Here is a 24,454-nt window from a genome sequence, read left to right on the forward strand (position 1 = left end):
AGCTAAACAAAAATAAATACCAAAATATATTTTTAAAAATTTATTGAAAAGGAAATAAAATAATTATGTATTCGAATATATATTTAAACAAAACGAAAAACTAAATTCTTAAAACGTAATTATCTTACAAAATTAATTATCCTCATAAGTTATAAATTTTTAAATAAAGAAGCGTTCAATCAGGGCATCATTGGTTTAAATATAAATCGGTCAACTTACTTTTATTTGAACGTTATGGAAAATATCAGGTGACGGCATGCAGGGCATTTCTCCCAAATCGCTTAAAAATAAATTCGTGAGATTGGGCGACAAATGCTTCGTCAATATATATTCCAGCTGTTCCGAAAGTTCCTGCAGACTCGGAATAGAAGAGCAATCTAATACATGATTTCCAACGACAGTGTAGCGACAGTGCTGTCCAATTGCTGCAGATCCATATAAAAGCAATATTAGAGTTAACGCGCCACAGATAGACACGTTATTCATCGCGTCTCAGTAACGCTTTACACAATGTGCAAAATGGCACTTAGGGCCGCTCGTCGTCGTTCATTTCGTTCTTCTTAAGCGTTCAAGGTGGTCGTATTTACACAGCTGTTCAACAAATTCCAGGAGATAAATTTTGATTTAAAAAAATGATTAAATGTGAATAGCCTGAAACAATTGATGTTTTTATCGGTGATCTCAAGATCTGACTATTCCACCACGTCCCTGTTGAAGCTCAGAGATTCGGGCCAGCTTCCAAAGATGTCGTGGTAGTCTGTCTTCCTTTAGGATTACAACGTCGCTGATTTGAAGCTGTAGCTGATTTTCGTTACATCTAGTTTTTTTCTGAACTGTACATAATTCAAGGAGATACTCGTCTCGCCTTCTGATCCATAAACGGTTCACCAAGGTTTGACGATACTTCCATCTTTTGGTCAGGGTTTCTCGAATAGAGTGATGGTCCTGCATTTCAAACCTTCGGAGTGGGAGAGTGTTCCGTCTCTTGCTGATTAGAAAGTGTGATGGCGTGAATCATATGTTATAGGACGGGGAATCGATTACCGTTTCAACTTCGGCAACTACGGTTTCCATTCATCGTAGGACAGTAATGATCGACCTAGAACCTTTTTTAAACCGTTTTTCATGTTTCTCACAATTCCCTCCCACATGCCACCCCACCATGGAGCTCGATCGACTATGAACTTCCATTTCTTAAAGGTTTTGGCGTTGTCCGAAAGGAATAGGAAACAGACTCCTCAACAAGCTATAAATCATCTCAGTTCCATTCAGAAGTTTTCCATACTTAGATTTGACACCAATGCATAGCTCTCGTTATTGTACAGGAAAAAAGTGCAAAATACCCTTTGGTTTGAACGTAGGACTTTTTTGCTACGTCAAATGTTTTCAACATGACAGGACCAGCGAAGTCCACTCCAGTACTTTCTAATGGTACGCCAGCATTGATTCGTTCTGGTGGTAACGGCGCAGTTTCCGTCTTGATAGATTTGGCGTGATCTTTCTTGTAGACCTAGCAGCAGGATATCAGCTTCTTGACGGACTCTCTAGCTCTCGGAACCCAGAATCGTTTACGAAGACTGGCCATTGTTGCGGAAACTATCATATGCATGACCCTTTGGTGCTCTTTCATGATGGCATGGTGAGTGAAAGCGGGCACAGTTGGAAGGATTGTTGGATCTCTTTCGTCGAAAGGCAACTCGGCAAACTGTAGCCGTCCTCCAAGTCTCAGGATTCCGTCTTCGTCTTGAAAGTTCGAGATTCATTCGGAAGCGTCGTTTTCGTAGTGAGAGAAGATACTTATTTCGGGAAAGGTTCGCCTTGTGTCGTTTTTAATCAGTATTTTTCTTTAAGTACAGCTCTTCGGAAGTTAATGGACCAATAGTTCGTCGTCTTGGGTTTTTGAAATTCTCGAAACTTCTGAATATTCATGCGACGATTCGAATAGGACTTGTATATTTACTGTAATTTGAAATATTGAGTAACGGAGAAAAGTCTTGAACTGTTGTGTTAAAGACTTTTATATTTCAATCAGTGATTTTGAATTTTCGGTTTTCATAAGGAAAGGTTGTTCATTCCACCAAAGTTGACTTTCAATTAAGTCGCCGACTGTTACTCCTCGAGTTAACAGATAAGCTGGTTTAATTTTTCCCGGTACATAAATCCACAGCTTAGGATCGTTTGCTTCTTGAATTTGACTTGTTCTATTGCTTATAAATGGTGACGCCTTTGATCCAGGATAAAATCGATAGTGGAATCAGTCCCGAAATACAACGATGGTTTTTCAGCTTCGAAGTACTTCTCGACTGTAGTTATATATCAGCTTGGGTCCAACGATAGCTCCCATGAGTTCGAGCCGAGGAATGGTTTATTTCTTCAATGGTGCTATACTCGAGACACCAGTTAAACTGTAAATTGTTTCATTTATCCCATAGGCCCTGGGAATCTTGAGTTCTGATAATCGTGGAAGCTCCAAACACCAGGCTTCCCAACGGATTTTCAGGTCATCGGGTATACTGTCTTCCCAATGCTTGGTACGTTGAAAAACATTTCTTGAAAAAGGGTTTTGTTTCGAATTGTGAATGGAATCAGGAACCCAATCGGATCGAAGACTCGTGATGATGCCTGTAAGATAAATATTTTCGTGTCCTTTCGTTGACATAGAAACTCTAGATGGGCTTAGATATCGAAACGAAATACGTCATGGCTTGGCTACCATGCTAGACTTAGGACTTTCAAGGAAACATCTTCGTGTTTTAGGCTTTTCAGAATTTCGTTGGTGTCGAGTGAGCCGCATAACTGTCTTGTGAGCCATTCAGAGTTCGATTGAAATTTCCGTAGAGGAAATCCGGCTTTCTCCAAGGCGTTTTTGGCTTCAATGGCGATGTCCAGAGCTTCTTGTTCATCTTTAGCTCCACCAAGCACGTCGTTGACGTATAAGGAGTTTGACAGCAAATCGTGAACCTTCGGATATTCATCCTTGAATTTTTGCATTTGATGACCGATCGCGTGAGAAAAGGAGGGACTTACAATGATACGAAACAGGACTCTAGCGATTCTTAGTGCTTGGATCGAGTCGTCGATTCTTCACCCAGAGAAACCTGGCTACGCCTCGATCTTCTTGGTTCAGTTCCACCTGGAGAAAAGCGGTCTAAACAAATGCAGTAAAGACGATGTTGTACTTACGGACGATTTTGATTTGTTATCGTAACGTTACGATATATAATAAAACGTTTCTGCACGGGGCCCTTATTAAGTGAATGTACACAAGAGTGAAATGAATTATTAACGATGTTTCTTTAGCAGAGTAGTCTTATTTTAGTCTGGGGTGAGAGCTTAGTGATGTTACATTGGGCGTCGATAAGAGAGATTGTGCGCTGTGATGTTCTTAAAAACATAGAGATTAGGACCATCTAAGAAAATATTTTTGGTATACAGAAATCTCTAATATGAAACATTTTTATTATTATCATTTGTTACAAAAGCATTGTTTTTATGGGTTTTGCAAAGAGAAAATAAAATTAAAATTTACAATTTTTTTTTACTACACAACGTTCGCTATGTATAGTCAGAACCTCCCTGGAGACGGATAATATTGTCGATAAATCACGAAAACAATGTCTGCTTATTGTCAGATTCTTGGTTTTCAATATAGCCAAAGAAATAAGATTTAATCCCAAATACCTCCACAGACTTTAAAATAAATGTTCGATCAAAACCATTTGAATTCTGAGGCGAGCAAAAATCAATATCTCTGCATTCCGAAATGCAAATTTTTGCATTCTGGTTCTGTGGGATGACCATTTTTACTTTCCTCTTATGTCTACTACATCTATTTTATTTCGATGCACCCTTCAAAGACTACAGTACCCCAAAACGCATTAGTTTCTACTGGTATAAATAATTAAGACGTGGCTGTTATACAAACATCAATGTGGAAATTTAATTAAATCACGTGCAACTCTCTTTTGCAAGAATACATGGCTGAATTGCAATACTTAACAATTAAATATAAACATTATTAATATAACTATAAGAATTTTGTTAAACATTACTTAAAAACTGACCTAACTATTAAAAAAACAGTCAGCAAAGATAAACAAAAAGGACTATAATTGGACCTACTAACAGGGTTAGTTAAAATTTAAAACATTACATTAACTATTTAGTACAGTAAAATTAACGATATTTCAAGATAAATTGGGCCGAATTTAAAAATGTTTTAAGACTTTTTGACTAGAGAAAACTACAAACTTCAATTAATTTTCAAAACGCTACATTCTTCAAATAAATATAATTTTTAGACTTTATAATTATTTCACTCAAATCAATGTACAAGAACAATTATATTTTTTTTACTAAGCAATGTGCTAGTTTTGTACAGACAATAGCATTAAAAGCGTTATCGAATTCCGTTAATATCATACCCTAGAACAACATCGCCTAAAAATAATCTGTAAGTGCTTAGAGACTTTGGTCTTGCAAAAAGAAAGCATTTAGATAAACTGCTATCATGATATAAAATTTAATTTAAAAAAATAAATTTTATGCTATTAGTGTCATCAAAATTGTACATTAATACACCAAAATGATTTACTATTTTGCATACAAATACTACAAAATTGTTTATTTTATAATTTTTGCAAATGGGTTTTAATATTTTTGAAAGACGGATATTCGCAAGTTCCATTCGAGATGGCTTTTTCATCCTTAAAGTTTATCCATAAACTTCTGAGCCAGTGATACTTTATATTCATTTTTGAAATGCACGCATGATGAAAACAATACCTAAAATCAAAAGGAAATCATGGTTAATTCATACAGAAAAACTTTCCTTGCAAATCAACTAAATACGACTAAATTGACTTTTAAAACAAAAATAAATATTTTGTTAACGATTTTTTAATGTTCGGTAATCCTGTCACAACGATAGGTGGTTTTCACCGGTTGGAAAAAATTAACCCTTTGAATAATGCTACGGTGACCAAGCGATGTAACCCGTTAGACATGTTCGCAAGACCGTAAATTCAGGAAAGGATCCACAGCATTCCACCTGATTCTAACTCGACGCTTTTTTGTACCACGCTTTAAGTTGGCATCTAGCTTACACATCTCATGATGCAGAAGGTAGACATTGATTAGTCCCTTTCTTTTGCCGATGTCTCGTTGGAATGATGAATGAGGATGCCATTCAGCTGTTCTCTTGCCTCCCAGAGCCAAGACTAACTATAGCTGTATGGACTGCAAACCAGAAAAAACGAACACTCGGAAAATTTTAGACCATATTTTCCAGTGGAGTCTGGACACACCATTTTGCTGCAACGTTGATACAATTCGAAAATATTACAATAATGAGCTTGTGAATCCACCTACCACTGGCTAATAACCCTTAAGGCTAATTAACAGCGCGTATCTCAAAATAAATAAAACCAACGTAACCACATTAATCAAAATGTATCACACATTTAAAGCCGATAAGAAAACACGTAAAATAAATTACGAGTAAGGTAATCAAAACGAAAAGGCGTAGGAGCGCGATGTATACACTATACAACTTGAAACTGTTTTCATAAAGGACCCTTTACACTTATAAAATTATAAAGGTAAACTCTTGTTTTAGCGCGGTCGGTAGAGATAAGAACCCCTGGGTGGTCTACATAGTTTTTTGTCTATCATTATTTACTTTTTATCTAAAAATGTAAGACTTTATTAATATACTCTTCCGCTTAAGCTGAGTCTCTAATTTCAGAGAAGAGTGACATTTAACGGTGGTTCTGTGGTAGAACGCTCACCTGCCATGCATGAGGGTTCGGGTTCGAATCCCGCTCGATACTCTCGCAAAATGACCATAAGACGTATACCATCAACATTTACCGTAACCTTTAGCACTTGGTCCGTCAATAACCAGTAGCAGCCTAGACCCACGGACAGGCAGAGAGACGGACATACACGGTGATTGTAATACCCCTCCTAGGGACTAGTCCCATCGCAGAGGTAAAACCGGAAGTTTGGTTTTATCCTTTATAAATAACACTTATTTCTGGCCAATCGCAAATTAGCTTTAGAAAAAATAGCTGCCTATAAATAAAAATCAAAACTGAGCATCAAAAGAATGAATTAGTCCTTTTTTAGCAAGTATGTTGTCGTTCTCTTGTTCATTTCTGTTATTTAATAACGAATTTTTTAATATTTTTCAAAACGATTTAAAAGTGTGTATATAAATGTTTGCACAAAATTTCATATATAAGAAAGACACGACCTCTATATTTTAAGCCGAGTCTACTCGAAAATAATCTTTTATCTATATATTTTCACAACATTAATTATACTATTAAGTTTAATGCGAGGAGCGTTTTTAGGAAGTTGCCACATTTAAAACATTCCTCAAATACCGACCTGAGCTCTTAAATAAAAGCATTATCTGAAATTTGTTTTTCAAGGACTACGCCCGAGTTTGTGGGATTAAAAGGGCCAGTTTGTTTTCAACATTAGTCTTAAAATATTTATAAATTAGATGACAAGTACTTCCTTATCAATTGGTTACATTGGATTTAATGAATATTGTTCTAAGCGGGTTCATATATGCGGATCGTCCGAGACAAACAATAGTTAATTTTGTTTTAATTGAAAAAGTTGATATTTACCTCTGCAAAAAAACTGAGATTGCGAAGGTCAAGCTCATTGCGTATAATTGAAATGGAGTCAACAGGTCAGAGAGAGTCAAGTTTTTTAAGATGTCTGTAGGTTTTTGCCAAGTAACGTAATCTAAGCCATAGCGAAACTCATTGTTCAGGTAATGAAATGGTTGGTGCTCTAGAAACAGATGTGTTCTATAATGAAAAATAGCTTTATTATTTTCTAGAAATCCAATTTATTGTACGAACTTAGTAGGCCCTAGAATAATTCCTTACAAAATTCTTATTTTAATAGAAAACAAAAAGGTTTTTTCTTTACATTTATGCTGGCATTAAAAAATACGCTGTTTCCGGGATGTTTAAATTTGTTGATAGATATGCTCGCTAAGAAACAGCACTTTTGATAGCACTATCAAAATAGTTTAAATTCAAATGTTGGTCCAATCATGATCAAGCCATAATAGGTTTAAATTTTATTATGAACAATAAATGTGATTTAAAAATTGATTTGCACTTTTGACATTTTAAAAAAAAACGCCAATTTTAAAAAAACAATAAATGTTTGGTTCAATCGAGCTAAGATTTAGATAAGCGATATATGTTGCTTAAATTATTATTATGAAAAAATTTTGGTTTTTTATCGTTTGAGCAAATACAAATTTCCCTTTTTGAAACGAAAAATTAAAAAGAAGTTTTTTCAGTTGATCTCTAAAAATAACCAACTATAATTCATTTAAGATATATTTTATAGGTAAATATTTTAAGGCATTTTGAGTTATGATATTGTATTTATATTTACTAACACACTCAAAATCATAATGGGGAAAATTGTGATATGCTTCTTTTTTCTGGACGTTTATGGTCTAAACTGCTGATTTATGTTAATAGTGGCATTCAATAATTATAAGCTTAACAAGATTGGCCTTATAACAGTAGCTGAAGATCAATTTATTACAGCATAGTCATTGAAATACCAAACTGTAAAACAACTACGTTTCATAAAACAAAATGGGCAGTATGAAAATCCTTTAAAAAAAGTTGGTGTAGTCTTTGATTACATTAATATAATTTTCAATATTGTTATCAAAATTTATCAACTGTTTTTTTATTTTTTTATAAAAGGAACAATTTTAGCAAAAATTCGTCTTCATATAAAATCAACAACTATTTCTCAAAAAACATTGTTATTAGTTTTGGGTGGGAATCTATTCTGTCGCTCAAGATTTATGAATTTGTGTGATAATCATGGGATATAGATTTGGTTTACAAATAAAGTATCAATTAATGCAAAAGGTATAAGTTTCATAAAACAAGTAATTTTTATATAACAATTTAGCATTGTTTTGTTTTTCTAAATTTTCAATCTTAACCCAGTATAGGTGGTGCCTATTTGGAAAAAAATTGCAGTACTGACATGAAGAAGATTCGCAATTCCCTTCGCAATAGCCTTAAATCTAGCAAAATATCCTTGTATTCATTAGCTGAGAACCAAAGCCATTCGTCCTTATTTAACCTAATAAAAAGAACACTCTTGCTGTCATGGTTACCAAAAAGGGTGATCACGATTTTATAAATTTCAATTTCAAAAGGAGGCATGTTAATTTTTTCACTAAAATATAAATCTATACCCGCGTAATGATTGCTGTGAATGTAACGTCTTCATTGCCAAAGTTTTTGGATAACGTTGAAATAATAAGTTGTTTCGTTACTTCGAAAAGGCAGACGTTAGAAAATATGTCACAGAACTTATTCGAACCCAAATGTTCACAATTACCAGTAGAGCTCCGTTACTACCCCAATTTATGATACACCCTTTATATTACAAAAATCCCGACCTGCTTTCCTTCGGAAATAAAAAAAAAATTATTTCATATTCCCCTAATAGTCCATGAGCCAGCTGCCCCAACAGTAAATCCAAGTTCCATCTCAGCAGATTAAATGGCAATATAATTTACATATCGACATTCGTTATTTTCTTTTAACTCTGGCGAATTGGTTTTAAATTTAAATTAGGATCGTTATGCTCCCACTTTGTAAGCCCCGATAAAGATAATGTTATTATAAATAAAATTAGCTTTAGTTCAATTCTTTATTTTGAGCCAGCTTATTTCGAGCTTATAGTAGCTTAAATAACACAAATAAAGCGATTTCTAGATTCATTGATGTTTAGCTAGATTTCATTCAACCTGTTTTTTTTTATAGAAACAGATCCCATAGCGGAGGAGATGTTCAACAAATATTACAAATTTATATAACAAGTTAGCTAAGCACCGAATACGTATTTTAATTATTTATGAACATAAAAAAATTTAATTGAAACTTTTATAAACTAAATGAAATCAGAAACTATTCTGCCATTGTGCTTTTGTCGCCATATTGAACAATTTTCGTTAATATTTAAGTCTAAGTTATTTAATATAACTAGTTCTATATACACATTATGTATGTCATTTAATTTAAATGTTTGAAGAGTTTTGAGCCTTTTAGAATATATTTTCGTAATATTAAGGTAGAAAATGAAATGTTAATTCGTAAATGAGTGCTCAGAGGTTCCGCACGCTTTCCGGAAAAATTATGTTTTTAAGGTATTATATTTTAACGGCTAACTTACTAAATCATTGAAATATTAATAATATTTCTTTAATTTTTCTTTCTCTGTTGAATTGGAATCTAATTTTATATTGGAATTCCACAGCTAGGGTCAAATTGAATTGAAATGAAATAAGAGGAAATTACTTTTATTTGACTGTATTTCAAAAATTTCTAGCATAATGTAATTTTTAATCCTATAACGATGTTTAACCTTATAAGTTTTTTGAGTGAACTAAATATCAGCTGATGTACGAAACTTTATATCTTCCCATGTTCTAAAGTTACAGTCTAAAAATCGGAACTTATTTCCAACAAAACGTAGGTCTAAAATATAATGTTTTAAAACTTTCGGAAATCAAATGATACAACTTTAATTTGAAATTTTCGCTCAAACGAAGGTTGTTCATTTTTCAATAGAAGAGACATTACTAAATCTTTATTAATCACATTCATTAGCAGCAAATTCTATCGTGTTTGAGGCCTTTTGAAACTTTTTGATCAAATGTGAAATTAAAAAATAATAAATTGATAGTAAACGGGCAAAGATTTTAATAAACTTAACTAAAAAACCGTCAGTTAGTTATCTTAGTTTATGAACCTTCTATTTTACTCGGCTTAAAAACTACACTGTCAGGGCCGAAAATTTAATCGTCGGTTTTCGTATTGCAATAAATGATTTTCAGAAGTAAAAGATTGAGGGAATAATTTCATTCTACTTACGCAAGAGCAAAAAATTCCTTTGCAAAAGGATTGCTTTTGGAGAAGGTCTTATTCATTGGAAACACGAGGTATTCAGTTTTGATAGGGTGGTGAGAAAAATAAATTTCACCAATTGTATTCTCAATATTTGATTTCCGCTGCTTGGAAATAGCGTCTCCCAACATCCATTCTATAAACAACGTGTTTTCAATCAACGACTTTCGACCCTCAAAAATATCTACGTAGTCATCTATTGAGCTGAACCCAATGAAAGATATGAAACTGTCTTCGCCCATGGATTCCAACCAACGAGCGGTTCTCCAACCCTAGGAAAACCAATTTAATTCATTTTTAATTTCAACACGATATTTATTTTATTATATTAAATCATATTCCATAACACGTTCTAATTTTTTGTGACCATCTAAGTTCCTATTATATTAACATGGCCACTTTTAATATTAGTTTTATTTGGCCAAGAAAGCTTGAATATAGTGTCAAGAAAATAAAACACTTAATGCTATTAAAGTTACATAATTTTTTTAAGCCATATTTATTTTAGGGTTGGCATACATATTAGAAGAATAAAATACAAAAAAGCAAATTGTATTCCATCTGCTCAATATAATTTTATTGAAGGTAAATTATCGATTAAACTCAAATAAGTACTTTGATCTAAAAAACATATTTTAATTTTTAAAGCTATAAAAATAAATTCTTTTAAATCTATTGTCAACTTAAATGGTTTTTATTGCCAAATAAATAATTAAATATTGCGATGAACGCAAATTACCATTTCCTTTAAGCATGTATGAGCTAAGTTGTCTTTTAACATGAGAGGTTGAATGCCTCTAGATATAAGATCTTCAAGAGTGTCGACATATTCATATTTCACCAAAGAGAACTCAGTTTTGAGGAAACAACTCAGAACACACAAGATGTACGTGACAGCTAGAAACCACATTCCGGAGGCAATTCTGATCGAGAGCAGGCGTTGTATCACGGGAAATGCTGAAATGAAAGCCCCTTACAACTTTTATTTATTGTGCGAAAAGATACCGTTGAGTTAACTTAAATGAATTTAATTAATCACCTTGACATTTCTAATAATGTGACTTACGTTCGAAACAGAACAATGATGTCATATCCCAAATGCTAATCAAGTGTTGTTGCAATATATCGGAAGCTGTGACTCGCTTTTTCCTCTTTGGTTTTAATAAAACAAAACCCGAAGTAAGAATGATTGCAATAATGTTGATAGATATAGCAAAAGCAGCCATAACCTATCATATAAAACACTTATTTAATTTGATTTTTCGGTTTTAAAAGCTATAGTTATTGAATTAGATTTTAAATACAGGCAAGAGCTTTAATTTACACAAACTTGTATGTTCGCATAAAATCGACCAATGATTTTATGGCTTTGGTCCCATTCGACCGAAATCCCATTCGTTCGAAAACGATTTAACATTGAGTCCCAATCGATCGAAAATACCCCAATTGTGCGGTTTACAGCCCAATTTTGCACGTTTATATCATTTTTTATAGTACATCAAATTGTTCGAATTATTGTATTCTTGATATAAATAAAAAGTTCAAAACATAAATATATTTATAAAAGCGCGCCACCCTAGGGAAGTGAGAGACTAACCTAACCAAACCTAACCTAACATTACCGTTAATACACCTGTAGCAATTTTGTTTAGGTATAACGTTTTTGCGTACCCTGCTATATCTCGGGGCAGAAATAAAAAACAAAACAAAAGATCCTAATGAACCGAATACGCCTTTTGGGCTATATTTCGGAAACATATTGAATTCGGTCGAATGGGATTTCGATCGAATGGGATTATACCATTTAATGAATTAAGTGGTTAAGCTGTTTTTATGATATTTTAATAAAGTAAACCCTCGAACATTTATATCGAAAAACATTGCAATGAGTCTTATTACAATTTCTAATTAGGTTCCAGCAAAATAAATATTTCAAAACGTTTCTAATTGAAAACAAGAGTGTTGTTATATTTTTTTCCTAAAATTTATTTTTTTGCTTCACTTCATAAATCTTCAAAACAATTTTCACTATGTATAATAAACCTAGGGCTCGGCATTATCCAACCATAGTCTTAGCCGATAATTCAAAATAACGGTCAAAAACTCTGCCGCCGATCAGTTTAGTCAAATATTTTTGGCGGCTTAATCCTCGGCCATTTTCGGTATGGAGATACAGGCTGGAAGCATGGACAAACTAATACGGGACTTGAAATGGGCTAAATATTTCTTACGCTACATGGGCGATGCCGATTTTTTACCGTTGCCATCTGGTGTCGGTAAAAGAAGTTGAAATCGAGGGGGCAAACTTTTTATCGCGTTGAGTTGGATGGGAACTCCAAGGCCCAACTATCTTATTTAAATAAAGAAATTATAATACAATAAAATCCTTAAACTTTTCCTATTTAGTTTTTGACGTATTAAACATGGTAAATATACTTTCATCTTTTGATTACTGACAATTAGGCAATTAACTTTTTAACTGAATTATTTTCCTTTCTATAGCCTATAATTGTCAAACTGAGGTCTGAAAAGACAGAGAAGGTTCAAAGTACCTCAGGCTATGCAATAAATAATAACAATTCCGATAATACAACAACTAGGCCTTCCCAGTTTATTGTAAACAGTCCTCTATCAAGCTCAAATCAACTTTTTTCTGTTGCTCCTTCATCTAGTACACCTCAACAATAAGGCATTACTGACTCATTCGCAATTTCAAGTCAACAAAATGCAATTACAACGCAGCTCATTTCAAGAGATGCAACCCAACAACCTCTCATTGCTAATTCCCAAATTTCAGCTACAACCAAATCTTCATCATCTTTTCAAAGGCCAAATAGAAATGCACACGAAGTGATTAAAGTTTTTGATCAAGATATATTAAAAGGTAAAATAATAATAATAATACAGGAAAAGTCAAGTTTAAAAAAAAATATAGTCAGAGTGGATAACTCTAAACAGGTGTAACTCTGAATACTTTTTGTTTAAAAATTCATATCTTGAAATTGGTTTAATCAGAATGGACAAGGAATACTTCGTTTTCAAGCTTAGGCACTGTGGAATGTCATAAAAAATATTTCATAAAGTTTTAGAAAACGATCCAAAAATGGTACAACTTTGAAAAAATTACCCCCAACTTATTCATTTTAAAAAGTTTTAATTTTGATTTGCGCCAATGATTTGTGGCCCAATAAATAAGGTTTCGCGAATGTTAAAGACATCGTACCTGAAAAAACTCTTGATCACGAATTCGGTTCTTAATTTACATCCTGTATATACACGGATACAGTAAGTTCATAAGCTAATAGAAAATAGAGAATTTCATAAACCTTTCTTACCTATAAAATGGGTAATTTCTCTGGTATTCAGAGTTGGAAAGTAGGTGTTCGGAGTTAGCCTTCAGTACTGTTTTTGGGGAAATTGAATTAGTTAAAATTTAATTACGTTAGAAATCTAAAATCGAGGGAGAATGTGTTTAAGGAACGTTCTTAATATGCACCCTTGAATTTTTTCTTTTCATTAAAAATCATTTATGTTATTAAACGATTTGTAAAAAGTGTTCGAAGTTATATCATCCCACCCTACATGTTGTTTTTCAGATCTCATATCAAATAAATTTACATTACTGTGCAAAGAAGCTCTTGAAAAACTAAATAACACTAAAGATTCTCCTATGGAAATTGAACTTCTAGATGTGATAAATTGCGTAATTAGTAGAGGAACAACTGAGGACTTCTCTAATGTAAAGGGAACCTTTCTTAACATTAGCAGTGAAATTATGGAAACTAACACTTTTAGTTCCAAACTTGGAAAAATTTTTCAAAGTCAGGAATTACATAGAGCCTTTCAGTTTATTGTTTATGAAATTTGTATTAAATTTAAAGTAAATATTCCAAGTTAAATATGTATTTGCACATGTATATATAATATATCTCTATGAATAGAAGTACCAATCTATGTCTCAAAAATGAAATTTATATCTTCGAAGGTCAAAGCTGAAAAAACATACTTGATGCTGATTAAATGGGAACAAAACTGTTGTAGGGCATGATTTAGTTTTAGTCCATTTGTGGCACTGTAGATAAGAATAGTCAGCAGCACCATGGATGGGTTCTCATTGTAATTAAATCGTAAATAATAGATGTAATTTTGTTGTATTTGCCCAATACACATAAATATACCCAGCAAATTTGATTTAGCAATTTTTTTTCTTATGATTTGAATGTTTTGTTTTTTTGGGTTTTGAGTTGTCGAAAACATTTTAAGTTAGTAGGGTAGTAAATGCTATTGAGTATGAGCCAAGAGATGTATTATATATTTCTGGTATTGTTAATTTTAAAATAATTGTAAAAATTATATTATAGGTTCCAAATTTGAATCTCAAAGAAGATTGGGCCTGCAGATTTTGCGCTGCGGCACTACTTAGACGTTTTCTTGGTGTTGTACATTTTCACGTGGAGGCTGAGAAAAAGAAGAGTGCATATATGAATAACACTACAGTGTGCAATGGAAGAGAAAAAGAAAATCTATCAACTGAAGGTGTCCACCATGTGGGAGGATTCATTGTTAACAAGCTACAAAAAATACTGAAGAAAATGAAAATTGCACCACTGATAAGGGATGAATTTATATTGAAACTCATGAAGCAGGGTGGTGATAAAAATGCGTTAGCTAAGTATGCGCAATGGACAAAAGCAATAGACCGTGGTGCTTTAAAGTACTTGAATGAAGAAACCTTTCGCTTTTTTTATGAAATAGCTCAAATAGCCCAAAAATACTACGATTCAGCAGCTGTTGAAAATACAAACCGTAAGAAAGATGCGGAAGAAGAACTTCGTAATAACACGGTTATAATGAACTATTGGAACTTAATTTCAGAAAATTTGCCATTAGAATGCCAAGAAAAATGTTTTAAAATTATCACACAAACATATTTTAATACTCATGGTAAAGCATTTACCAATTATCTAACAGAAACATTTCAACGACAAAATGATAAGTCTATATTTGCTCAAGCAAAGTTACGAACTGTATTAGGGCCGAATAATACCAATAAGAAACATTTGTGATATCGTAATATTTTTATCTAAGTTATTATTTTACAACATTTTTATTAAAAATTATTTATGTTCAATAGTAGTATTTCCTCTTAATGTTTCTGGGACAATTCCTTTCAATAATCGAAGTTTTGCTACACTTTGTCCATATTGAGCCACTGTTGGGTTTGTGTTCGATCCACAAAGACTTCTGTGTTTTCCAAATTCTTGCTCCAGGGCGTCTTGATTTAATTTTCTTGTCAAAATATATTTAGCTCCATGGGACAACAGAAATCTGACTATAGCCACTATTGACAAGGCTGTTTAAAATAGGTTTGTTAAATCTAAATTGAAACAAAACTAAAGGTGTGCAATAATAGTACCAGAAATCTTAAGTCCTTCAGATGTTTCACTAGGAATTAACATCATTTTTCTCATCTTAACAGAAAGCTTTCCAGGTAGTGACAATACTTCTTTCTCCCATTCTTCAAAGTAGTTCACAAAATCAGTTTCCAACCACTAAAGAAAATTAAAAACCATTAGAGCCTGTTTCTTTCAGTTTTACATTAAAATAATTATCTGTACACAGTAGCAATGCTAAGCTTTTTCCACAGGTAGGCTAAGAAATTTGTGCCCCATTTATGGTCATAAAACTTTTTAAAATATTTTTAGTAAAATACCAAAATCCTCACTATGGCACTGTTCCCTATGTCTCTTTTGTTTTGGAAAACTATGAAATTTAGTTTCAACCAAAAAGTTTTAAAACACTAAATTAAATTTTAAAAACTACTATAAGTGCCATCAAAAAAATTTATGTTAGTTAAAGCTTTACCATAAAATGGATAGAGTTCATTAAATTGGTAATTCTTAGGATCAATTTTGGTTTACCAGAAAGAATGCAACGCCCTTAATTTCATAAATATGTTGCCCCTGTCAAAATCACAGGTAGGCTATAACCTATAGTTTACCTCAGCCTACCCTTAGTGTTGCTACTGTCTGCACGTAGTTATTACTTTAAGGCGTTCATCATTCTGGGACTGAAATGGTTTCATATCTGGATTCCGATGGTGAAATGCATGTTCAAAGTTTGAAACATTCACTGTATCAAAGAATTTGTTCACTAATTTGAATGCTTTTACAGTTTCACTCGCCTCTTCCCCTATTTCCTGTTCCATTCCGGCAGCCACAGTGGCGGAAACTACTTGAGCTGCTAATTTTACTCTCATTTTTCCATAGCTATCTAGTTTGATGTGTCTAAACTTTAACTTCGGATATTTCCTAGGAATACGTTTACAATCATTATCATATAATGTTTTTGGATGGGCCCAAAGTATGTGTTTGTTGTTCTTCCGCAATATTCGGGTCTTGCTATCAATGGAACTACTTTCAACAGCATTTCGAAATGTTTTTAGAAGGTGTGGAGGATCAAAAATAAAATAAAGAGGTCGGTCAGCAACCTCTCTAGAAAATGGATTAAAACTATAATAAGAGATCGAATCTGCTTGTTCTTGAATGAAATTTGACTTGAAGAAATAGCGGTTCGTACTCGCTCCATCACCAATCACCGCAAGCACCCTGCAATCCATTCCCTCAAGCCTTTCAATTGCTTCCAAGATAAGATATTGTAGATCCTCAGCTTTCAAATTGCTACAGGGGAAGTAGGCCAAGGAAAATTTCAATTTGGAGGTTATTCCTTTGATCATTATTTGAAGAATTGATGAAGCAAGTTCTACTTTATTCTTCTTTATAGGGTTTGATTCCTTTTCAAGTCTCTTAAGATTGTTAATAGGGTTCCCCAAGTCTGAAAAGCCTACTAAATCGCCCGTTGTTCTTTTATAGAACAAGTCTTGTTTTACCTTTATCTCATCAATTAGGAGTGAGACATATTTTGTGTGCTCATTATCAGACACTTTTAATTCTGCCATTTGTTCTTTAAGTAGCTCAAAGCTTTCTTTATTAAAACCTGGTTTAGCATTCAGCGGCAGAGCATAGTTATAGAGAGTTTTTTGACTAGGTAAATTTATGACATTTGTCCTTCTCATTAATTCGTATGCACTGGGCGACTTGCTATGGACTAGTAAGCACCATTTGATTACATCTGGATGCCATCTCATTGATTTTTTGTTTCGGATGTTTAAAGCTTTAAGTTGCTGTTGCAAAAACAGATGCACGAAATCAGTTTCTGAGTCAATGTTGGTTTCTAGAACCATTCTTAGATATTCACTGTCTTTTTTAGAGACTTTATGGCCTTGGTGTATGAGGTCCTGGCATTTTTTTCTCAGAAGTTTAGCTTGTTTGCAAAAATATTTCTCTCTCTGTCGCCCATTCTTAAATCTTGTAATAAGGTCTTTCTGAGAAAGACGATTTAACCTTCTTTTCTTACTATTTCGTTTCTTTATTTTATAAGCGTTATTTCTCATGGTGGCATGATAAATTTGGCAACTTTTACAGCATTGAACTCGACCATCTTTTTCCAAGAGCAATTGACACTTATGTGAATGGTAAGATTCGGTTGAGTTATAATATACACCTATTCCAGTTTTTTCACCTTGAAATTGGTTCAATTTATATCCAGCACAAACTTTATAATTTCCTAAAACTTTTAAAGATGTTAAAATGTCTTCTTTAGTACGAATTGCTAGCCTAATAAGGGTTAGAACTGCATGTTGCTCTATATCTTTTCCCAGAACTTTCAATTTAACTGTCAAGTCTTTGTAGATAATGTAGGAGATAACTGAATATTCATTTTCTTCAATGGAATATTTCACAAAGTTATCTCGGTAAACTGTAGTCCAGTTTTTTGGGCAACCAATACATTCCAACAAATACTCAAATTTCAAAGAGGCCTCGTTACTTTTTTTTAGCTGAAAAGAAAATTATTTATAAATAATACATTTAAAATTAAACAAAAACTCTACTAAATAATTACCTCATTGTTTCTATCATTTACTTTGGATGATATAGAACAGTTTTTCACACAGCCATTTTCATAGGAGATTCGTATTCTGTTTGATGTAATTCCTAAACCTTGACAGGGTACATTCCTTGTATCGTTGGATTCTGTTATTTCCTCTATACTACATTGATTAGCAACTTCAGCTTCACTAGGTAACACTCGGAGTCTGTGATTGCAAAATACGAGCTGCAATAAGGCAGAAATACTAGATATTAGAATAAAAGCCAATTTCAATATCATTTAAAAGAATACAAACAGTTGCGGCTTTAGGGTTTGCAAGACACTAGGCAAGATTGATTTTGTGAGGCCCTGTTAAATGAAGAAGAATATAGGGCCCTTGCAAAGCTTGTAGGCCTTGCGATGCTCCTATATCTTTTTTAAAGCGAGAGGCCTTAGGCAGTTGCTTAGACTTCCTAAGTACAAAAGCCGACACTGAGTATAAAAAAAACTTAATATTTACCTCATTGCTTTGTTCAGTTACATTTGCTATTTCAATAACATTTTTCTCACAGCCATTTTCAATGGAAATTTTTGTTCTTTTTGATGTGTTCTCTAAATCTTGCAAAGGTTATGCATGCTTCAAAGTTTCAGAAGGTCGACTGAGTACATTTCCTGCAGCGTTGGATTCCTCTATACTATTTTGATATGAAACTTGGGGTTCATTAGGTAACACTTTGCGCCTTTTATTGTAGAATATGAGCTGGAATAAAATGAGTACTGTAAATTGAAATATAATATAATAAAATTTTTAATATTCTTTCTTATAGTGATTTTCTCTCAAATTGGTTTCTTCATGTAATTTGAATTAGAAATAGAAAACAACCATAGAGCGTAAAGGATTTTCACCTTTCGTGACATTACTTACTTTTCCTTCTAATTTTATTGGATTTGGGTTTCTAATTGTTGGTTTTCCCTCAACAAAATGATTTGAACAAATAAATTTCGCAGTTTTTGAATAATTAAATTTCGATCTTAAATTTTCATCAGGATTTAGTCCACAAGCCAATATCCATTGTTGCCATTTAATGGGTTGTTTAGGGGGGTTTGGGAACCGATAAAAAGTAACACCTTTCATAGATTCGCGAGTTGAATATCTGCTATCGCTCTTACATTCGCCGTAGAAACATCGTTTCTTTTGTACCATTTTTATATATTAAATTAAATTCATCAATACTTTAAATTCAATTAAAATTAAAATGCTTTACTTTTGCATAGTCGGCTGTATTAGAGACGGTTATGACTTTCTTTTACATTTTAAAACGCTAAGCCTTCTCCCGCCACTTCCTAAGTTCCTACGAGACCCATTATGCCCCCTCGGTTTCAACTCAATTTGATGCCACTAGGTAGCGCGACGGCAAATTCGACAGTGCCATGTAGAGATAAAGAATTTTCAAAGGGCATATTCTACAGTTTCAAGTCCCGTATTAGTTTGTCCATGCTGGAAGGCAGATTTCGATAGACCGAAAACGGCCAACTATCTCAAATGTTTTCGTTTTCAAAACGAAAATTTGGCGGCGTAGCTATCGACTAAGACTATTATCCGTTATATACGCGGCTATTTGTGGCTAACCGAAAAATATCTTAGTTTTAACCTAATTTTCACCGTTCTTTTTATGGAATGGTTAAGTTTTTTTAAAATATCATTTCAATTTTATTTGTAACAAAAATTGCTAAAGATACTGTGCGCTTTCTTATCTTAAATTCGTTTAGGGAAAACATAATTGTTTGAATTAATAATTTCATAAAAATGTTATTGAAAAAAATAATCGTTAACCCAATATTTACCATAACGGTCGAGGTATAAAACATCAACAGACAAACCAGAGTCCAACCAGTTAGTCCAATCTGAGGTCGCGTGAAGAAGATTAGAGCTCCAAGACCTTCCGTGCAGAAACCCATGTTGGGACGGGTGAATGAACTCCACTTCATTCACAAATCGTTCCAATAATGACTTTACTATGCGCTCATAAACTTTGCAGACTTGGCTAGTTAAGCCCCGTTTTCAATCACGAATTTTTCTTAAAAAAATTACGCTATCGCGTCAAAACGAACCGCGAGAAGCTTCGCTATCGGCTTTTTTGTCACGAGAAGCAGATATCTAAATGGATTGGATATAGGCTTCTTTTTAAATAAAAGCGCGTCCAAAAAGCAAAAGCGAAAAGCCTGAAAATTATCGTATAAATTGGAGTAACATTTTCCAAGACTGAGGTACAACGCCAGAAGAGATACGGGTGAATGTCATCGGGACCCGCAGACTTGGAACAATCCCAATTGATTAGCTGCTTAAAAACATCATCAGGCGTGGAAGCAAAAGTGGACAGACGAGAGCTCCCAAAATCCACAGCAGGGGAAACTCCTCGGGCAGAGGATGGAACATTAGACGCAACCCTCGTAAAATGGTCATTGAGACATCTTCAAGATGGGAGACTTTGAAACGACTTATTATTTTGCTATTGATATGCGCAAAAGCTTTCGGTTAACGGTCATAGTTAGTGTAGGGAGCTGTTGGCTCGCCTGGCTTGTAGGGCTTGCCACCACCCTCCTACGCATTGTAACCCGCCACCTGAATTAATGGCTTTAAAAGTCACTCGATGACTTAGGCCTATTGTGGTGCCTTCGGTATTAGCCTAGCGTATTATTATTATTATTATTATTATTATTATTTGTTGAAATCAAGTTGGCCAGCTCATTTACATGTTTGCGTTTGCACTTCCGAGCGGCATTCCGAGCCTTTTTTAGTTATCGTAAGCTTGCTGAAGTAAATTATGAGACGCTTTCCGACGTTGAAGCCGAACATACCGCTTCCAAGTAGAATCCTTCATTTTCTTAAACCTATCAGAGCGCACAAAGGAAGGCGTACGCTGATGAGGCTGTAGTTAAACGGTACGTATCGTGAAGTGCCATCAAGAATTACGTCGCAGAAACTCTTCCAATTAGAGTCAATGGTACGAGCTATTAGTAAGTTTTTTAATTTCTTCAAATTTGTTTAGGGTTTAGCTTTATTATCCCTTTTCATTATGGACTTATCTACTTATTTACCAATTTTTCATCCTGTACAGGAGAAAGCCAAGCCTCCCAGTCAATATTATTTAAATAAGCTATGAAGTTGTCAGAATCCCCTTTAAAGTAATAACGAGAGCTTCTGGTCCAATTTTCTTGGGGCGTAGGCGAGAAATCAATAAGGAATTCAACGACATCATCGTCACTAGAACCAATGGCACAGTTCGGACAGCAAAAACCCGGTTCAGGTCCGAAGTAATAACCAGATCTAGAACATTCGCACGTTCGTGAGCTGAACCGGCACGAGCCGGGAGACCTGCATTAGAGACAGCCTCAAGGAAAGTTTTTGCTCCCTTAATAGCATTAGGAGCAGCTTCAAACGCGATCCAGTCCGGTTTGGAATAGTTAAAGTCCCCAAAAATTAATATTCCATATTGATGAAGCGTACAATAGTCATAAGCAGTTTTTAAAATTTGCTTAACTTCTTCGTGACTTGAGAAACTAGGAGAACGGTAGAGAACCCAGACGAGGAGCGAAGAGAATCTGTTAGAACACAAGATACTTAAAAAATTGTCGTAGAGGTAGTGCTTGACGCGGAGGATAAAGAAGACATTGATATTGTAGCTTTTAATGTAGACTGAGAAATTAAATGAGAACGGGTGATTGGAGGTGACGGATAAGTTTAAGTTGGCAGTGAAGTTTAAGTTGGCGGCGGGGTTGAAATTGGCGGCGAAGTTAAAGTTGGCGTTGAGTTTAAAGTTGGCGGTGAGGTTGAGGTAAGCAACGGGTTTGAAATTGAAGTTACAGGTAATTTCCGCGCACCAGCGAAGTGGGGCCAAAGCGCGGCGCCTAGAAGGTTTTTTGGGGAAAGTTGACGTGGTTGGTAAAAATTACCAGTTAGAGAAGGGATTCCATGGGGACCATTTAAGTTCATAATGAATCGGGTTTCCTGCGCTGGAACTAAATATCGATACGATGACACATCATTTAAACGTTTGGGCTTGGTAGAATCCGCCAAGGTAGCATATGCACCAGAATAATCACCATTAGAGTCAAGGACACGGACCACTTTATTTTGTCGAATAGTAAGGTCACTTACTCCATCATGCAAACGACGTGTGACTTCATCACACCGCCCTACGGTAGTCATCAAGTTGTCTAGGTGTTTGGTCAATTCCCGCAGAGAGCAGAAAATTAAGTACCCGACGTTTTGCTTTGATAGTGGCTAGAAAAGCCTATTTATACGCAATCGTCGTGAACATAATCTTAACAGGCCTTGGTCTAGAGTTTGATGGCGGTGGTCGTCCAAGTCGAAAAAAATAAGACTAAAGACAATCGAATTATTTGACTATAGTTTGTCAGGAAGGAGGTTTGTTTTCCCGAATAATTAAACAATAATAGTTCTCCAATTTGTTTAATTCCAACAGAAAGATAGTGGAAAATAAAAAAGGAAATTTTCTTAACTGATTAAACCTTCATGGATAAAATTGGTAAATATATCTAAACTAAAATGTGTAATTAAATAATTAATAACTCCACAATGGAGTGGATAACCGTTTTCCGATCGCCGAGCCCTCAATAAAACATAGCAGAACTTACTTTTGGTCGAGAAAAATATTAAATTTTGACGTTGATTAAAGAGTGGTTATTGAATTGACAAAAATTCAAAGTGTTTACCTGGTTGTCAATATCTAAAAAAGAGAATGAATGCATCGAGTTTCTTTTTGGCGGTGATGAAACCAATAAAATGCCCGCCATATTGAAAACCGATGTAGGTGCAAACGATGGAATCAAAGGAAATGAGGATAATTTAATTGGCGTCAAGAAAAAATGTATATCCTTAAAAATTTGATTTAAAAACATGAAATATAAGATTCTTAAGAAGAGCTTAAGCACATAGTTACGTAAAACAATTCGGGATTTTTTTGTAAATTCACATTTTCATTGTCAAAACTGGCATCAAGCATAGAAGTCACAAAGTTGTTTCTATAATTAAGTAAAATTATAAATATATAACAGTTGTACCAAAGCATTTACAGACTTAGCATATCTTCTATTTTGAGATTTAACACGCGTGAAAAATGTTTGAACGCTTTCATTTTTTATATAGCGTAAGTATTAAGTGGATCATATTTCAAATAAAATAAATATATTTCCGGCATTTAACTTGAAAAGATTTTTTAAACTTTTAAATTTGAAATGTTTGATAAAAACTCTACTAGTCGTAATTAGCGCATTGTTATTCATGGAATACGTCTCGTAAAGTCCAAAATTATTGTTATGTACCCCAAGTCTCACGAGGAGACGACCCGAGGTGGTTCTCACCGATTTTGTTCAAAGTTGGGGGATTGTTAGACCTAGATGTAACATGAAACCCGTTAAAGGGAAAAGTTACGCTGGGCTTCCGTTTTGCCATGGCAACCAAAAATGTTTTTGACAACATAAAATGAGAAAAAGTAAAATAACATGCGAAAATTACAAATTCTAAGGGTCCCCCTGTGCAAAACTCCAATAATTCAAAAAACAATTATTTTTAAAAAATTGTAAATTTTACATTGTAAATAATTTCGGCAGTTATCGCATTATGATATCTGCCATTTTGTAAAATGGCGCCAGATTTCTATCACAGTGTAAAGGGGCTTATTTATTCGGTCAGATAATGTTATGTAGAAAATTTCTGATTAATCGACGAATATTTACGGAACTTATCGCACGATCAGTATTATTGATATCCGCCATTTTCCAAAATGGTGTCGGATTTCTATAAAAAATCTATAGTACGAATTCATTCGGCAGATAATTTAACGTAGAAAATCTCCGGTTAATCGGATACAAATTACCTAACTTATTGCACCATGATTTATATTTGTATCCGCCATTTTATAAAATGGCGTCGTTTTTCTATCGAAATCTAAAAATCTGTTAACATCGTTCAGATAATGTAATGTAGAAATTTTAAGATTTATCGGCAAAAATATATGGCAGTTATCACGGCATAAGTTTTACAAATATTTGGTATTATACCTAAAATTTCGACCTTTTTATTAAAATTAGCTCGAGTTCCCCCAAAATGGTTTTAATTCCCCCCTATTTGTCCAAAATAATTCAAAAATGTAAAATTTACAATTTTTTAAAAATAATTTTTTTTGAATTATTGGAGTTTTGCACAGGGGGGACCCTTAGAATTTGTAATTTTCGCATGTTATTTTACATAGACTTTTTCTCATTTTATGTTGTCAAAAACATTTTGGGTTGCCATGGCAAAACGGAAGCCCAGCGTAACTTTTCCCTTAAACGGGTTTCATGTTACATCTAGGTCTAACAATCCCCCAACTTTGAACAAAATCGGTTTCCTGTTTATTAACTATCTCTTTGGACATTATAAAGGGTGTCTCAATTTGCTCGATCAGGCCATTTTTCTCAAAATGTATTTATGCTAGGGTTCTGAAATTTTCAGGGTTTATTTGTTAGGTATGGAAGGCTTTGGT

General features: G+C 33.9%; 1 long non-coding RNA gene across 1 annotated transcript; it reads right to left on the bottom strand.

The window, feature by feature from the left end:
• Window positions 1-17,787: 17,787 nt before the first annotated feature.
• Window positions 17,788-18,520, bottom strand: LOC149963167 (uncharacterized). Its single transcript, XR_016480190.1, has 3 exons — window positions 18,427-18,520; window positions 17,940-18,152; window positions 17,788-17,874 (listed from the first exon to the last, which is right to left on the bottom strand). It is a non-coding gene; the product is annotated as an uncharacterized LOC149963167 (long non-coding RNA).
• Between the last annotated feature and the right edge of the window lie 5,934 nt (window positions 18,521-24,454).

Source organism: Leiobunum rupestre, chromosome 1 (genome assembly GCF_980474605.1).
Source record: "Leiobunum rupestre chromosome 1, qqLeiRupe1.1.hap1, whole genome shotgun sequence".
Lineage (NCBI taxonomy): Eukaryota > Metazoa > Arthropoda > Arachnida > Opiliones > Sclerosomatidae > Leiobunum > Leiobunum rupestre.